This window comes from Mauremys reevesii, linkage group 3, assembly GCF_016161935.1.
Source record: "Mauremys reevesii isolate NIE-2019 linkage group 3, ASM1616193v1, whole genome shotgun sequence".
Taxonomy (NCBI): Eukaryota; Metazoa; Chordata; order Testudines; family Geoemydidae; genus Mauremys; species Mauremys reevesii.
In genome coordinates this window covers 2,399,379-2,417,618 of record NC_052625.1, presented here as the reverse complement: position 1 = coordinate 2,417,618, position 18,240 = coordinate 2,399,379, and the positions used below count along the sequence as shown (strand labels likewise).

The 18,240-nt window shown below is 46.5% G+C and overlaps 1 long non-coding RNA gene across 3 annotated transcripts in view; it reads left to right on the top strand.

Moving 5' to 3' along the window:
• The window catches only part of LOC120400606, a 303,500-nt gene that overhangs the window by 80,674 nt on the left and 204,586 nt on the right, over window positions 1-18,240 (top strand). Inside the window, exon 1 of one of the 3 annotated variants that reach the window (XR_005595917.1) lies at window positions 2,844-2,959. The exons of 1 other annotated variant lie outside the window; for it this stretch is intronic. This is a non-coding gene — a long non-coding RNA (uncharacterized LOC120400606). Of the gene's footprint in view, window positions 1-2,843; window positions 2,960-14,735; window positions 15,015-18,240 lie in introns of those variants that run through there. One more of the 3 variants, XR_005595921.1, reaches the window with a different exon arrangement.

Here is an 18,240-nt window from a genome sequence, read left to right as displayed (position 1 = left end):
GTCGGCAGCAACTTACAATCCTTCAATAAAGTCTAGACACTAAACACATTCTTATACTTGTAATATCTGTTTTAACAACACTAATACTGATCTAGTTGTTCCTTTGTCAGTGTTCAGCTGAGACATGGGGGCCTTGGCATGAGCTGGCACCTGGTCTGCCGGCGTCACATATACATTTATATTTAGCCATATTAAAATGCATATTGTTTGCCTGTGCCCAGCTAACAAAGAAATTCAGTGACCTGTCCTCTTCATTATTTACCACGCCCCCAATTCTTGCATCATCTGCAAACTTTATCTGGGATGATTTTATGCCTTCTTCCAGATGATTGATAAAAATGTTAAATAGCATAGGACCAAAAATAATCCCTGTGAGAGCCCACTGGAAACACACCTACTCAATGATTCCTAGATTGCAATTACATTTTGAGACCTATCAGTTAGCCAGTTTTTAATCCACCTAATGTGTGTCACGTTCATTTTATATAGTTTTTTTTAATTAAAATGTCATGCAGTACCAAGTCAGAGTATATTACATCAACACTGTTACCTTTATCGGCTAAACTTGTAATCTCATACAAAAAAAAAAAAAGATATCAGGTTGGTTTGACAGGATCTATTTTCCATAACCCCATTTTGACTGGCATTAATTATATTACCCTCCTTTAATATTTTATTAGTCGAGTCCCACATCAGCCTCTCCATTATCTTGCCTGGGACTGATGTCAGACTGACAGGCCAATAATTCCCGGGTCATCCTCTTTACCCTTTTTAAAAATTGGCACAGCATTCGCTGTCTTCTGGAACTTCCCCAGTGTTCCAAGACTAGTTGAATATCAACAGTAATGGTCCAGTGCGCTCTTCAGCCAGCTCTTCTAAAACTCTTAGATGCAAGTTATCTGGACCTGCTGATTTAAAAATGTCTAACTCGAGTAACTGCATATTTACACCATGAGGGAGTTGGTCCTTTTGACTCCAATGGGGCTATGTGTATTTACACCAGATGGCGATCTGGCCTGTTATGTTTTGGATTTTCTCAGTCCTGGCTGACCGTGGGCAGTGCTCAGCACCCACAACTCTCCCTGAAGTCATTGGGAGTTTTGGGTGCTCAACATCTGCAATGCCAGGTTTTTGGGTTGTTTTACGTACTAGTGAAGAGAGTGTGGGTATGAATCTTTAATATCCTTTAGCAAAGGGAATGCTGTCTAAATGTATGTAACTGTGTAGGGCTTTTGTGTATCTACAATAGTCAATGGCGTATAGATTAGCTACACTTTAATTTTGAGAATCTGGTGATATATAATAGACTGCGTGTAGTATCTGGCATCTGCTGGGTGCAGCAGAGAGAGGGCACTGCCAAGGAGCCGGTTACAGTCTCCTGACTTTCTGTCTAGCTCTGGCCCCAGGTTAGAGCAGACTTGAGGCTGCTCTAACCTATGGCAACTGGCTAGGATCCCATGTGGACATCCAGAGTATATCCAGCCACTCTCCTTCCCCACCCTGATATGTAGGTAGCATAGGAGCCAGCTCCATTAGCCGTGAGCTCTGCCCCCGCCCAGTGAACCCACAGCAGGGTAGTTATGTTGAGTGAATCTCCACTCCATCTGTGCCGCCTGAGCATTGAACAGGGAAGAGAGCGGGGATGAGAAGCATCCCTGTCTCTCTCCAGCTGTGGATACAATATTTATGGAGCCATGTTAAAGGTTTAGAAATGAAATTAAGGCCTGGTACTTTTATTTCCTTTCATTCGGTGAGATTTATTGTGCTTTCACAGCTGAAAATCACAATGAAATATTTCCAACTTTTCTCCCTTCCTTTTGTGTTAGCCCCATGGTGTTGTACAGTTCTTGAGATTTACCATCATGCTAGACAAACATCACATGCAGGGATTTGTAAACATTTGTCATCACACCCATGACCTGCCATCGCTTGGGATAAAGCTGTCTTAGTGCCCAATGTTAATTTCAAAACCAGAACGAATAAAGGCCATAAGTGTTTTAGCAGTTTGCAGGAAAAAAGGATTAGCATGTCGCCTTAGCAGAAGCACATTTTAATGGCTCGTGTGCTCCCAAGGAAAATCTGAACACTGCAAAAATTATAACAAAATGCTGGTACTTTTGTGTCTGAACAGGCAGAGAATGTTAATAACTGGGTCAAAGCAAGATTTCTGCCCATTGCTGCCACGTGCTGGAAACTATTTCCAGTGAGACTCATCGACCCTGATTCTCAGCTACACCAAGGCCCCTTCACGCTGCTTTGGCACAGTAAGGGTGCTGTACGGAGAGAAAAAACTGCCCCCTGATAAAGCATCCCCAGGCCAGTGTAATATGAGGATGAAGGCTCCATGCCAGCCCTGTTCCCAGCCCCTAGTGTAGGGCGTGTGTTGGGAGCGGGCCAGGGACAGAGTAAGTGTGGCCAGAGATGACTGCCCTGTGTCTATCTTCTGCTTCCCAGGGCCCGCAGGGGACGGTGAGAGTAAGTTAGAGCAGTTCAAAGGCTGCTCTAACCTGTAGAGAAATTTCACCTGTAAATGAGACAGAGTGGTCTCTGCAACACCATGAGACCACCCCTCACTCCGACCCCTAAAAGGCTACAATACAAGTTCCTTTCTCCCCCTACCGTATTTGGCCTTTTCCTGTTTCTCACCTCTGGTGCCGTTTTCACTGACTTCTGTGCTGCAGCAGATTTCAGATTAACTATCCTAGGCTCTTCTACCTCCCATGAACTACTCCAATGTCTCCTCCTTCCCCCTCCAGCCCAGTCTCTCTCTTCCTTCCCCAGGCCCCCGTCTCACCTGTTCCAGAACCTTCTCCCTCTCCCCATGCTCCTGTCCTTCCCCCACGCTCACCTCATTCTTTCTCTCTCACCCTCAAACCCAAATGAGCTCTGGCGACTGCGCTGGTTGCCATCACGTGCCATCCTCCGCCTCTGGTCGTTGGCTTGTAGAGCCGAGTCAGAGGTAAAGTGCAGGGGGAAAGGGAAAACTCTGAAACAGGTAAAGTGTCCCTCTCCAGAGAGCGAGGGGAAGAGAGCTCCCATATTTCTAGCAGAGTCACAGAAGGAGAAGCCAGAAAGCTACTGGGGGTCGGGGGCGTGTTGCTGGATGAGGACAGAGATAATCCTCTAACATACGAAAAACAGAAATGGGCCAGATCCCCAAACGCAGAGCCAAACAGCCCTGAACTGTGGGGGAGTTTGGATCTAGATCAGGGGTGGGCAAACTTTTTGGCCTGAGGGCCGCATGGGGTTTTGTAAATTGTATGGAGGGCCGGTTAGGGGAGGGGGCCGTGGCCCGGCCCCTACCTCCTATCTGCCCCCCCCCCCGGGACTCCTGTCCCATTCACACCCCCCCGCTCCCTGTCCCCTGACTGCCCCCACTCCCCTACCGCTCCACCCAACCCCCCTCCTTCCTGACTGCCCCCTGGGACTCCTGCCCCCATTCAACCCCGTTCCACCCTGACCCCTGTCCACACCCCCGTCCCTGACCACCACCCCGAACTCCTCTGCCCGGTGGCTGGTGGCGCTGGAGCCGGGCCACCGCGCAGCTCAGAGACCGGGTCAGGCTGGCTCTGCAGCTGTGCTGCCCCAGGAGCTCACAGCCCCACCGCCCAGAGCATTGCGCCGGCAGCGGAGCGAGCGAGCTGAGGCTGCGGGGGAGGGGCCTGGGCTAGCCTCCTGGGCCAGGAGCCTGGGGGCTGGGCAGGATGGGCCCGTGGGCCCTAGTTTGCCCACCCCGATCTAGATCCAAGCTTGTGGCTCAAGCCCATCTCTGTGTCAATCTAAAACAAATGCTTTGTTAAAAGTGCCTTACAGGAAACATAAATTTTACCCTTTCCCCAGGTTTAAAAGCTCATTGTGCTTATGTGTTCAAGTCGAACTCAATTCCTGTTCTAAATGAAAAAAATGATGAAAGACCCATAGGGGTTTCTCATCTTCCTACAGCTTAATAGCCCCAAAGATTGCTCTTTAACCAGGTGCTCGTGTGACGGCCCTTGTAACGTTGGCACTAGGAAATGGCTTTCGGTGCTGTTGCTCAGCGTAGGTCCTGACCCTTGCTTTTGTATCCCACTGTTGGTCTCTGGGTAAAATTCTCAACAATGCCCAAGTCCCATTACCTTTAAAAGCAACAAAGAATCCTGTGGCACCTTATAGACTAACAGACGTTTTGCAGCAAGACTTGCATCCGAAGAAGTGGGTATTCACCCACGAAAGCTCATGCTGCAAAACGTCTGTTAGTCTATAAGGTGCCACAGGATTCTTTGTTGCTTTTACAGATCCAGACTAACACGGCTACCCCTCTGATACTCATTACCTTAAAAGAGACTTAGGGTCTTGGGTGCCCAAGTCACTTCTGAAAATCAGACAAGTCACTTGAGCACTTTTGACAATTTTATTTTATCCGCTATCTTAACATTCCTTTCTTCACTGGATCATTAGATAGTGGGTGCACTTAGAACATTTCTACTGTTTGAGAAAAATGACCATAAGCTACCAGACTTCCCACACTTCCCAACCAGCCCCCGAGTGAGGACAGTTGGACTCTGTCACACACTCCCCTTCCTCCCAGCCACTGGCTTTGAGAAGAGAGAGGAACGGCGTCTTAGCATTACGTGCTGCACTACGACAGCATTCACGCAGTTATCCTGTAGTAACGAAAGGCGGCGTTTTCAAACATGGCTGCCAGAGGAAGTGGTTGGTTCCCAGAGGTGCGGCGTGTCTGCAGATCCCATTGACTTACATGGAAACTGCACATGCTCAGAAACTCAAAGTCAAACCATGTAGGTGCCTAAACACAGAGCTAGGTGCCTAACTTTAGACACTGAGGCCAAGATTTTCAAATGGAAATGGTGATTTTGGATGCCTCTGGCTTGTGGGCCCAACCTGAAGACACCTGAAAGGGGCCTGATTTTCAAATTGGACACCTCAAAATGGAGGCACCCAAAATCACCAGTTGCATTTGAAAATTTTGACCCAAAGTATGAAAATATTGAGCTACCTGTCTCAGCATTGCTAGTCCAAACATTCAAATATCATGAGCCAGTCCCCAAAAACTCAATAATTTTTTTAGCAAATAAACAGTTGGGGTTTTCTTTATTTGCTTTCCATTTTGTGAGCCTTTGAGTTTCATGTTTTCAAGCTCTTCTGCTCCATCACAAGAGCGAAAAGTGAACCTTGGCTTTAAAATGAAAGAAAACATAATCTCATGCAATTCTACATCTCCAGGAGCTGGGCGTTTTAAGAAAAATATCAATTATCGCAAGATTCACACTAAAAATCATGAGAGCTGGCAACTGTGTCTTTCTAGCCATGCAGATAGAATAGCACGATGGAAAAATAAGCCCCTGCGAGAGGTCATACAAACCCCACTCCACTCAGGAAAGGGTCAGTGGGCTACCAGAGGCCCAATCAGCCAGCCCTGCAACATCCGGGGCAGGAATCAGGCTTCTAGGAAGAAATTCTGCTCAGCTGGGGAGAGGCAGGCAGGGAAGGTAGATGTGGCAAAGAAGGCTGGCTAGCATGGGCTGTTGCTGATCAGGTCTCGCCGTGGAAATGGGAAAGTTTGTTTCTTCATAGTTGTCTTGGACTTTGGATTCCTTGGAAGAGGTAGAACTGTGGTGACTCAGTACAACCCAGAAGGTCTGGGAGGTTGGGTGGAGCTACAAAAGACCAAAAGGGAAATTGAGTCTGTACTGTATGCTGTCACAAGGGGGTGCTCTGGTAACAGTGTGATTTTACAACCCCCCAGTATGGACTCAACACTGTAACACTAGGAAAAGAACAGGCCTGCATGCCTTACCTCGCAACAGCTAAACCAAACTGCGCGTTCAAGGACTTGGATCGCTGATTCTGCTCTGCACCCCCAGTTGCTTCCTGTGTGATAGATGATGGCAGGCAGAGCCCCTGATCCAAAACCCATTGAAGATGGCTTTCCAAACTTTTCTGTAAGCAAATTCAAAGATGAAAACTTTTAGCTGGATTTTCTCTTGTGTGTTCTGCTACAACAGGCCAATTTATGTTCATGAAAATGACATTGAAAATAGCATGTTTCATTAGCAAACACCAACTAGCTGACATTTGATAAAGCTATTTCTATTGTTTAAAGTACTCTGTTCAATTCAGGTTTGGGATTTGCTTGTAATGAGGTAAAATCTGCCATATGAGGCTGAGCCATTTATGCTTCAGGCTTTTGAGTATTTTGGAAGGAGCTTGAATCTACCGTCAGCTCCAGAATTTCTTGGCATAGCTTTGTTAATGCACCTGCAAAAGATATATTTATCCATCTGGCACCGTTACATGTAAATAGTCCACATCATGTCAAGGCGGCAGAAAATTCTCAAGAGCAATAGAAATAGGAACAAAAAGAGAACTACTGTCAGCTAAAGTGACTAACTGAGTAACAGATGGTTTGCACTGGAAGAACTGGTAATGTGGAGGTGACTTGCAAAGGAATCATTGTATACCCATTCTCCTTATGATGCTGGTTTTTTTTTCCCATCTGAAAAGAAGAAAAATATTTCTTTCACATGAGAAGGTCAGTCCATGTCTACAGTGGAAGAGTCTATGGACAACAAGGAGAACTAATGGGATGTTGACATTACAGTTGCCAAGAAGTGCATCTGCAGTAATTGACAGTACATGTAACTTTTGTCCACACTGTACAAAACTTTTTTTTAAATTTGTTTTTGTATACCCCTACTTAAAGCCTTGGGAGAAACGTTTTTATTAAGGAGTTGCTCCCTGAATGCCTTCTAAGGCTGAGCTTGCTCCCAATCCATATCTCAATCATCCAAGAAAGATCTCCAGAAAAACAGGGACAATCAGCAGGCTCAGCACAGAAAGTGCAAAAGGAAGGGTGAAATGTGGTTTTAAGCCAGTTTATGGGGCTGCTCTGCAACCAGGAGCAGTACAGAATCTATGTATTATAATCTAGGGATTATGCAGTTGCATTTTCAGAAATCTTTCTAGGTCCAGCTGGCCCCACAGATAGATCTAACTTAAGCAACCAGTGTTTAAAATGTAGGCACTCAAGTTGACATTGACCTTGGCAGCATTACAGGGGTAAGATTCCCCCAAGAGGATCCATTCTCAAGCCTTTTCTCTGCTGCATTCGGTATTAACGTGTTTCTGTCGACAAGAGGCACATATGTCTTTTTTCCAGCATTCAAAAACTATCCAAATATAACTATTGTGGCCAATCCAAACAAAACCCCATTCCTCTTTTGTGTCCCCTGGGGCCCTCTTCGGAACGTACCAAGGCAGAGATGCAGCTTAAGGGCTTGGGCCAAATCTATGTCTGTTTTGTTACTGATCCCTCTTCAGTGCTCTGGTGCCATTGAGAAACTGGCACTTTTTAGTGGCTTTTTGCACTAGTACATTAATTCCAGACGACTTCACTATACTTCAGTAATCAGGCACATTTTGTAATTAAAATGTAAATAAATAAATAATCCATAATACTCACCAGTTTCTATTAGACTCAGAGAGAAGCGTGTTTCTTAGGGCCTGTCTTCATTGCAGTCGGAGATGTGATTGACACCCAGGCTGGTGTACCTGCATTAGCTTTACCTGAGCTAGCTCAGATAAAAATAGCAATGAAGACATGGCAACATGGACCCAGCACGGGCTAGCAAATACATACCCAGGATTCCAAGTGGACTTGTACAGCCTGCATTGCTGCATCTTAACTGTGATTTTTATCTTCCCTCATCTTTTGCAAAGACAATACGCAACAGGAAATGCAGCTGAGATCTGTCAAAAGCTATTTTTATCCCTCATCTCTTCAGTTGCAAACAAAGCCAATGTGCATCAGGAAATGCAGCTGAGATCTGCCAATAGCTCCCTCTGGACCCTCACTTAGATAGAAAAGTCTCCTTTGGTCCCTTTGAGGGGACCCAGGAAGAAAAACCTTCCCCATGCTTGGACCTCACATCCTTGCTCTTTAGGTGCTATTGGGACAAAATTGGCTCACTTGTGCCTGGAGAGGTAAGAGCCACTTACTCTGGAGAGAAGATGAGGAAATAGTAAATGGTGAGAAAAAATAAGAACGTTCCCCACCATTTTTAGTGTTTCGTTTGATGAACAGTGGATATTGTGGGTTTAATTCTGATGCCTTTAGTCACTGAGCAGGCCCTTCCTCTCCAAACAGCCCCGTTAACATCAGTGGGGCTGGTCTAATTAAGGATGACAGAACTGAACCCCTCAGGAGTATTTCTCATAGCAGCCTTCGTGTGAGGGTAACACTTAGCAGCAAGTGGGCTGTTGCTCTTGGGTATTACAGACCCACGAAAGGCCTGATGCTGCACTATTAAAGTCAATGAGAGCTCTCTTACTGACTTCAGTTAGCACAGAACTCGACTCTAACATAACTATTCTCCCTGCACGGAGGGCGGGACGGAACAGCCCCCCCCAGGAGGGCGAGCCACTGCCGCCTCAGGCCAGCCCGTGAGCCGAGGCAGAGGAGGCCCGCCGCCGGGAGCGGCCGACGAGGACAGGCTCAGCCGGCGCCAGCTCAACGCCTCCAGCCCCTCCTGCCGGACAGACCTGACCCGAGCGCTCCTGCGGGGCTCCCCTGGCCGAGGGGCCCCCAGCCAGGCGCCCGGACAGGAGCGGCAGGCCTGCCGAGGGCCCGACCCCCGACGGAGGAGGCCTCGAGCGCCCCCGCCCCAGGAGCGCCGAGCCCCGGGTATGGGACCGGAGGCCCCCGCCGCCAGCGACCGCCCGAGAGCCCCGAGCCAGCCGAGCAGCAGCAGCCGGAGAGGAGGAGAGGTGGGGGGGCTGAGGGATGGCAGCTGAGGGCAACGGAGGCGTCGGCTGAGGGCGGGACTCAGCCATGGCGTGCCACGCGGCTGGGCGGCCGGGCAGGGCACGGGCTGCCGTGTGGGCTGGGTGGGCCCCTGGGCCCACCGGGTGGGTGTCCCCTGGCTCCCCTCCTGCCCCCTCAGCTCCCCCCTCCAGCTCCCCCTCCTGCCAGAAGCCTGCACAGACCTGCTGCACTGCAGCTGCCCTGACCTCTGACCTGCTGCTCTGCTTTGTTGCTGAGACCCTGCCCTTTTGCTGGCTATTGTTGACTGACCTGGCCTGGGCTTGGCTGGTACTGGCTGGCTTTGACCTGGGCCTCCTGGGCCCCACCCCTACCTAGGACCTAGGCTTGGGCTTTACTGACCATTGCAGCTCTGCCTGACCTGGCGCTCTGAACTCCCTTTATTGCCTGCTCCTGCTTGCTGAGGAGCTGCCTAGCTCTGCTGCTGCCCTTGCCCCTGCCTGCTGCTTGGCTTGGGCTTTGCGACTTTTGTACTGCTGCGCTGCTGCGCTGCTCCAGCTCCTGCTTGCCTGCTGCTCTATTAGAGCCTTAGCTGCCCTGCCTGCTGCTGACTGCCTGTGCTGCTGCCTGCTTTGCTTTGCCGCCCCTGGCTGAGGCTGATGTTGCCAAACTAGTGACTTTGTGTGCCTGAGCCTGCTCCTGCCTGCCTGAGCAGCCCTGCTGAGCTGAGCTGCTGCCCTAGGGCTTGAGCTTGAGCTACTGCTCAGCTGCTGAGCCTCTGGGCCTGCTGCCTCTGAGCTGCTGCTGCTGCTGTGCTGCTGCTGCCCTGAGCAGGGGCTGAGGCTTTACAGCTGCTGCAGACTGCCTGCTGCTCTGCCTGAGCCCTGCCTGTGTGCTGTGTGCTGCCTGAGCTAGGGCTTGGGGCTTACTGACTTTCTACTGCTCTCTGCTCCCTGCGCCCCGCCGCTGCGAGCTTAGAACCGCTGCCCCTGCCCCTGCGGAGGGCTGGGACTGCACACACTAACTGTGCCTCTGTTCAGCCCCTGCTTGAGGGCCGAACTCAAGACCTTCAGACAACCAGAGACTGATTGGGATTTGGGCGGAGGGGGGGGGGGCTCCTGGGGCCCCCCTGAGAGGGCACGGCCCCAACATCGGACTGTTACACTCCCATTTTAAAAAGTCTCAATTTCTTTAGTTGCAGCATTGCAGCAAATTCACAAAAGAGGTATTCATTGCCACTGGCTTTCCCAGCAAAACTAGACAAAGGAGTGCAGGGGATAAGAGTATGAAAGTATTCCTACAGCTTTAGGTTAGAAAAATAATTGATTATTACACTTCTTTGCCTGTAGAGGCCTTTTTTTTTTTTTGCAGACTAATAGGCAGGAGATATACTTTGCAGCATCTGGTCAGAACTGTTTAAAAAAGTGATCATGTGAATTGTGAGCTATTACACACAACACTGTTGAACATAGTCAGTATAGTGAGCTTTCCTGTTTATTTAAAACATATTTTTAGGGAGATTACAAAGGACTGTTTTAGAATTTAGCTTAAAGCTAAAGTCTTATGTACGTGACATGAATCATCTTGACACTGGTTGCATTAATTGTGCCTTCTCTCAACGGAGGCATATCCAAATACTGAATAACAGAAAATACTGTAAAAAACAACAACAACAGAAAACACTACTTTGTAGTGGCCCATCAGTTTGCTAATTTTCTCGTCAACATTTCTCCTCAGTCCTAGCAAATTGAAATGATTGTCATTGTTCTTATTTGTGAAGAACTGATTTGCCAGATAATTGATGGATTGTATTAGGTTTTTATGGCTAATAATTTCTTTACTTTAATGTGAGTTGCGGTTAACACAACACAGAGATTTTTTTTTCCATAGAATCATTTGTCCTTGAAAAACATAAAGTCAGCAACTTTTATTCCCTTTTGTGCCTGACATTTAATAGGGTTTGTTTTCAATGGCAAAAGATACAACTTTAGTATTTATGCAGTAGTGTAAGAGAGGTAAAGATGGAGCCAAAAGCAATAAAATCAGCATAACCACAATTAAATGTCAGCTGATCAACTTGTAGGAAATAGTCTTCTATTTTCCTCCCCTTGTTCTGCTCACAAGAGTGTTGTGATTTAGCAGCAAATGAGGCAGTTGCTATATGCTGCCCAGCTTCCAGCAATGTGTTATTGGTTATTCAGGAGAAAGTTTGATATGAAACGTGAGCTTGTCTTTTTCCATAACTTCATACAATTATAGAGACACTATCTTAGCGTGCAGTTTGCACCCTTTCGGCAAGACATATCTCCTTGTGCTATATTAGGGCAATATGCACTGATATAATGAAGCAACCAGTTAGCAAGGAGGCACTCATTCGGAGTTTTCAAACTTCACGCTTTTCATTTTGTTGTTCCCTTTTTCCCATTCTGTGATCAAAAAGTCCTAGTTTGGAGGATCACTGAGTCATTCTGAAAGCCATGATATTTTCCTGCAATTAGCTCTCCCGACTCCATGAACGTATCAGATTACAAAGTCACCTGGTGAATTTTTGGCCTGAATAATAATTATTAATGGATAAAACTTCCACTGAGTAGAAAGCAAATCCAGCTGTAGTGTTAGTAACCCAATGGCCACAATAACTCCACAGCCACAGCTCCATGCGTCCGATACTTCTCAAGGGTGAGAAACGGTCACTCGCTCCCCCCTCAGGGCCCCCTCGATGAAATGAGGGAATTAGAAGCCTGTTCTCTGCACATGGAAAAAAGCAGGGGGCTGCAGCGGTGTCTGGAGACATTGCTGGAGCGTGTGGCAGGACAGACACATGCTAGCGCTGCTCGAGCTAGCACTTAAAATAGCAGCACGGATGGCGGCTCGGGCTGGCTGCTTGAATACAATCCTGCCTGACCCCCTGAGTACACACTTGGGCAGCTAGCATAAGCCACTGATCACGCTGCTGTGGCCACGCTGCTATTTTCAGCTGCGAGCTTGAGCAGAGAGAGTGCACGTATATCCCCCTGAGCTGGGAATTACACCTCCCAGCCACAGTGTCAGCATACCCTTAGTGACTAAGGCCTGCTACCTTTCCTGAGAGCAGCCTGGCGTTAGTCCCCTTGGAAATAATGGAAGATGGCAGCCATTGTTGCTCAGGGCAGACACACTTTCATCTGCACAGGCTGCAGAGACATGGCGGCCATCTTGGCCTGTTGATCGTACTGGGAGGTGGTGACCATTTTGGGATAAGGTTTAAACCTCACACGTTTGACGATAAAAATCTAGAAATTATGATAAACTTAACCCTCAGTTCTCTCAAGACTCATGGTAAAATCATGAGGGTTGGCAACTTGGGGAGAGTTGAGATGTATGGGGGAAGCTTTCACTCCATCTGACTTCCACCAGGAAAGGTCTAGCTCCTTATACTACCAAAGTCAGTCTCAACAAACCTGGAATAATTCCAGCCCTGTTTTCCCCAACCCCTAACAATTGTGCTAATGATTTATGATGTTGTCTGGACTGTGGCATCAGAAATGGACAACAAATCTCCATAATTCACAAGGATTTTTTTATTTGATACTGGTGTAGAGTGAGCAGATAGCAAGTGTGAAAAATTGGGACGGGGAAGGAGGTAACAGATGCGTATATAAGACAAGGTCCCGAATATTGGGACTGTTCCTTTAAAATTGGGACATCTGGTCACCCTATGAACTGGTCCTACCATGGCCTCTGACATTTCCTAATGGTCTGGACACTTGCTTGTGAGCACACTGCATTAGACTAAATCTGCGTGAAGCTTTTTAAATTAACTGCACTTACAAGTTCATGGAGAAAAAAGAGTGGAATAAAATAGTAAAAATTATTTTTTTTTAAAAACTCAGATGGAAAATTAGATTCAAAAGCCAGAAAGAATCCCAGATGTAAACACTAAAATGACAACATTTAAAGAACTTTGTGAAAACACTGGAATCAGGAAAATCTTTCCATTCACTTCAGTGAGATTTGGCTCAAGCTCTAATTATTCCTCCTCTTGCTCCGAACTTGGCAGCAGCTGGCAGGGGGTGATAAGAGACATTGGGCAGGTGTTTGTCTCCAACACAAGCTTTCTTTAAGACGCAGGGGCTTTGCCTTTGAACCGGCCTAGCGAAAGTTCGATGCTCCCAGGATAAATATTGCTCGAGGCAGCTCACAATTGGGCACTTAGGGGGGAGCCGCATAAGAAGCGGCTCCCATATCAGACTCTGGTGTCCAGAGACAAGAGCTGGAACCAAAACCAATTCAGATTTAGGATGGAAACAGTCCTCCCAGGAGGTCTGTGGCAGAACACGGGGTTGAATTTGAGTCTCAGGAATCCCCCACAATAATCCTAACCACCTCAGCAGCCATCCCCTGTAAGAGGTTTATTCAGTTTTTATTCAGTCCCTACTCTGGTACACACGGGTGCTTAGCTATGGAAGTGCATAGTGTCTATGCAAGCAAAGATGTGGAAATACGCCGCTCCCCCGACTGGCGAGAGGCAGGAGGGAACAGTGCTGATAGGCAGCACTCGGTCGTGTTCCAGGTGCTGATTGTTAGCAAACTAGCTCCTTTGTTTGGCTGACCCTTCAAAAAAACAACCACCAACCCTGGGAATTAAATACAAAAGAATGCTCATAGCTGTGGGTATATAACTGAAACGGAAACGTCAGGCAGCAATATTAACGCCGTCACATTGCACGTGGGTCGCGTTTTCTGTTTCTCTTTTACTGGTTAAATATGTTGCTCAGTAAACACCCAAAAATGTGGAACATGGTCAAGTTAATGTTGCTGTAGGAGCCTCAACTTGTTCAGATTGCTGGTGGCTTTTGAACTTTTCCGTGTTTTTTTAATTGAATGTTACAGCAGTGGTGAGCTGTTATGTGATAGCACAAAATCGGTGACTTCAAAACTTAGTCTAGAGTGCTCCTGTCTGTGACTCTTATATTAGCATTGCATTATAGTACCATTTCATTTTCTTCCCTTTATCTTTCAGACACTGTTTAATCCAGTTTTGATTCTTCAGTTCTGGCCACTTCCTAAGTTTCCGGGGACTCCAAGGATGGAGTCAGTTCCTCTGGCCCCACCTCCTCCTAGCTGGAGGAGTCCAGATGATACGTCCAACTACTTGAATCTTGCATGCATCTGTAACTCAGAGGTGGTTCAGTCTAAACTCAAGTGGCCATCACCTTGGGTGCCCAGGCCACAGCACTTCCCCAGAGCAACTATTTTTTGTTCTCAGGTTAACAAAATATTTGACATTTCAGTTTATTACAGATAACAGGCAAGTGTTGCAGCTATGTCTAGTTTATTCTGTTAGATAGCCATTTATAGCTTCCTGCATCTCTGCCCTGGCCCAGATGCAGTTTAGAGCAGCTTAGTGGCTGCTCTAATCTGAGCCACTCACTATGGCCCTAGGAACTATATGCCATCTGGGAATTGCTAGAGCTTTCTGCCCTCAGGCCATTCCCCCTGCCTGCCCCTTACTACTGCCTGCCACACCCCCAGAGCAGGGGGCTGCAGCATGGATGTGATGTAGGAACCATCCACTGGATCCTACTTCAGCTAGGGACTCCTGTATGCTGTCCCCAGCCAGGGAGTTATGGGCGGTTTCCTCTCTTTCTTTGTGTTGCCTGAGGAGTGCAAAGGGAGTGGTGTGGGTTCAGAATCTAGCCCAATGCTCTGGAAGGCTTGCCACGTGGGGATTTGCTTGTGTCGCACAGGTTTTGCAGATACTTCACATTAGCAGTATGGAATAGGTGCCGTGCATCTATTTCCCCATTTAAGGCACCAATCCTGCTCCCATTTAAGTCAGTGTGAGTTTTGCCATTTGATGTAAATGGGAGCAGGATTGGGCCATAAACCCCTGTAAAGGGAATATTTCCCACGGCAACTTTCCATGCAGGCCTGAGAGCCAGGCATTGTATTTGATGTTTAACCCATTTTTCCATCTTTCTTTTAGCAAGGTCTTTTTCATCCTCCAAGTTTAGTCCAAGTCTGTGGTTTTCAATAGCAGAGGCACTTTCTGCTGGGAATAGATTCGTGCCTTTGAAAGGGTGCAGTTGGCTGCTGCTGTGGAAGCGACAGTGACTATCCACCGTGGGAAAATATCTTTTTCCCCTTATTTTTGGCAAGGGAATGACATGGCCATATAAATTGGTCAGTATTCCCAAGGCCAGGGGCAGTCTTCCCAGCTGTGTTTTACTCGGTAGTAGTGGTGGTGTGAACTACAACAATGAGAATAAAGGTAAGCGACGGATCATTTTTATTGTTACTCAGCATTAGATGGTTTAGGGCTTGCTTTGGTGTTTGTATTTACTGTGCCATAAAGGCCTGTATAACAAGGATAATTTACCATGTGCAACATTTTATGTGATAAATAAAAAAGGTAAAACCCGGGGGGGGGCATTTATTATACTTGCTGGTACTTAGAGTAAAAATAAATGCTTAGTACGACCATGCCACTGATTGGAATAAAGTCCTCTTTGCGACATCATACAGACATTTCACCGTAATGAGTGTTGGAATCCTAAAGAACATTGTGGTAAGGGGTTTGAAGCAGCGGCCAGAATAAATACAAACATCCATAAACAGAGAGTATCAGATTTCTACACAGGCAAAAAATAATGACTCTTCCTCCAGTGCATTTGATAAAAGCAAATCACACAAAAAGGACTTCTCAGTTGGTAGGGTTATTTTTTTCTTTCAAACTGAAACTGGATGAAAAGGAACGTCATGGAACAAACTCATGAGAAATTGTACAATACTGGACAGAAACTTTGAAGAGCCTTTTCCTGAAACTTCATGCTCAAAACAGAAGGGAATGACCTATTTTTTTTTAAAACTCCTGTTTTTTGCAAATAATATTCCTTCTCCAAAATACTGTGCAAGAATTTTATAAAACCTCTGCATCTTCTATGGGTAAAAATAGTGACTAGGTTAATCAAACTTCATTTTATTTACTGTAATAGTTAAACCTTTCAGATGAACCAATTGGATGTTCATGCAAAATACTATTTACCATTTAACATGCTTTAGCTACCCAGGTAGCTGGATAAACAGAATGTCCTCCTTTTCAACACATACACCACTTCTCAGTTTATTCAAGGAATTTGGCAAATATCATACATGTCTCATTATACCCTAACACCTAAAAAACAATACTCTTGCATATGAAAAATAAACTTAAAAAAACCCTAATGCTTTAAGACATTTTAACCATTTTTATTTAAACCAATCCTCTGTGTATTGTGCGAGATATGCTCAGTTTGACAGAAATACAAAAGGAGTTCAGGGCAGATAAGGGTCATGGCAGTTACATGTAGCCTACATTGGTGTATATTTCTTGTTTGTAGGACAGTAAGAGGACCTAGGTACCTTTCTGTTAAAGTTAGCATTCCAGTGGTGTCTTGCTCTTTGAGTCTTTCATGGGTTAAGATTGGGGTGGCCAGCCTGGGGCTCCAGAGCCACGTGTGGCTCTCCAGAGGTTAATATGCGGCTCCTTGTACAGGCACCGACTCCGGGGATGGAGCTGCAGGCACCAACTTTCCAATGTGCCAGGGGAATGCTCACTGCTCTGCCCCAGGCCCTGCCCTCCACCCCTTCCTGCCCCCTCCCTGAGCCTGCTGTGCCCCCACTCCTCCCCCTTCCTGCTCCCCCCCGAGTCTCCTGCAGACCACGAAACAGCTGATTGGGAGGTGTGGGGAGGGAGTGGGAAGCGCTGATCGGCAGGGCTGCCGGTTGCGGGGAGAGCGCATGGGGGGCTGCTGGCGTATTACTGTGGCTCTTTGGCAATGTACATTGGGAAATTCTGGCTCCTTCTCAGGCTCAGGTTGGCCACCCCTGGGTTAGGATATTCGTAGTAATCTTGCAGTTTACCTTTGCTTCTAAGAAACAAGAGTACTGTGCTAAATTAGAATGGAAATAGGAAGTGGAAATCCATTATGAAGACTGCTGCAGATGTCTTGTATAACAAACTGCATTTTCTTGATCCTATTCCTCTGCTACATATTGCCTTGGTGTGAATGCAGCTTTGTTGAAAAGCAGCTTTGGTATTCCTACAGTGGCTGCTGTTGGTACTGCATCAACTTCTGTTTTGTGTTGCTGCTCAGCGACCCTCAAAGTTTTACATGATAGTTTTTATCTGAACAAGTCTGGGCATGCTGGCTCATTAGCTCTTGAAGCCTGTTTGTTATATGATGAAAAATAACTGGAGGGTGTCCTTGCTAAAACAGCATTAATAAACATCACTGTTGAATTGCCAGTAGACCTAGTGGGAGCATGTATTCAGCTTATAATGGACTGGTAGTTTGCCTATCAAGCTTACCTAGCACTTTGCATTTATTATCCTCTGATTTCAGTTAACTTTGACTTTGTCAAACTTAACTTCTTGGCTTGGTAAATTTGCCACAATTAAGGTAAAATATTCAAAACACTTACATGACTTAGGAACCTAAGTTTCAAAAGTGACGTAGGCACTTACATAAGAACATAAGAATGGCCATACTGGGTCAGCAGGTTTAAAACAAACAAAAGGAAGTATTTCTTCACACAGCACATGGTTAACCTGTGGAACCCTTTGCCAGAGGATGTTGTGAAGGCCAAGACTATAACAGGGTTCAGAAGTTGAATTAGAACAGTTAGCACTGTACAATCTCAAAGCTTGAAATATTGCCCCATTGCACTGTAAATATTCTCAGGGCCCACAGAACCTCCTGTATTGTACTAAAGTGAATGCAAAAATACAAATCCATAGAGATCGCTGGCAAAATAGATTCTCTTCCTGCTTTCCCCCGTTACGGTACCCTGTCGCGTAGGAGACTGAACACTCAGCTGTGAGCTAGGAGACAATGAAGTCTAGTCTTGTCTCTGCCTAGTGTTGTTAATTCTGTGTACTTCCTAGTGCTCATTAGTGAGCAATATTCCTCATATCCCTACCCTAAGAGGCAGGAAATAGAATTCCTGCCCCCCAAAGAGTGGCACAAATCATTTGTGGCAGGCCTGGGAAAAGACTCCAAACCTCTTACATGAGAGACCCAAGTCTCATCTGTGGAGAAACACTGCCTCTCAGAAAGAATGTGCCCAATCTATGTGTTTGCTGGTGCTGTCTGTACAACGGGTCTGCTCCTGCGGACTCACCTCTACAAAGCATTTTATGATCCACAGATGGATAATGCAAAGCATCATTAAAAAAATAAAACAAGTTGCTTCAATAATAAATAGCTCCTTCATGCCTTGCAAAACCCTCCTACCATCCAGATGTTTCCATTCACAACTGGGTCCCTACTTCATTCATTTCCCCTCTCACCAGGTCCCAGAACTCGATCCCAACATGAAAACTTCCCTGCTTTTTTCAATTGACTGATTTCTGAATTGCATCCATCCCTCTCCTTGGCTGGGCACCCTACGTTAATTACCAAATAAATACAAAACTCATAATACAGAGGTGTAAAAAGGCTGTGTGGCTACCTTGT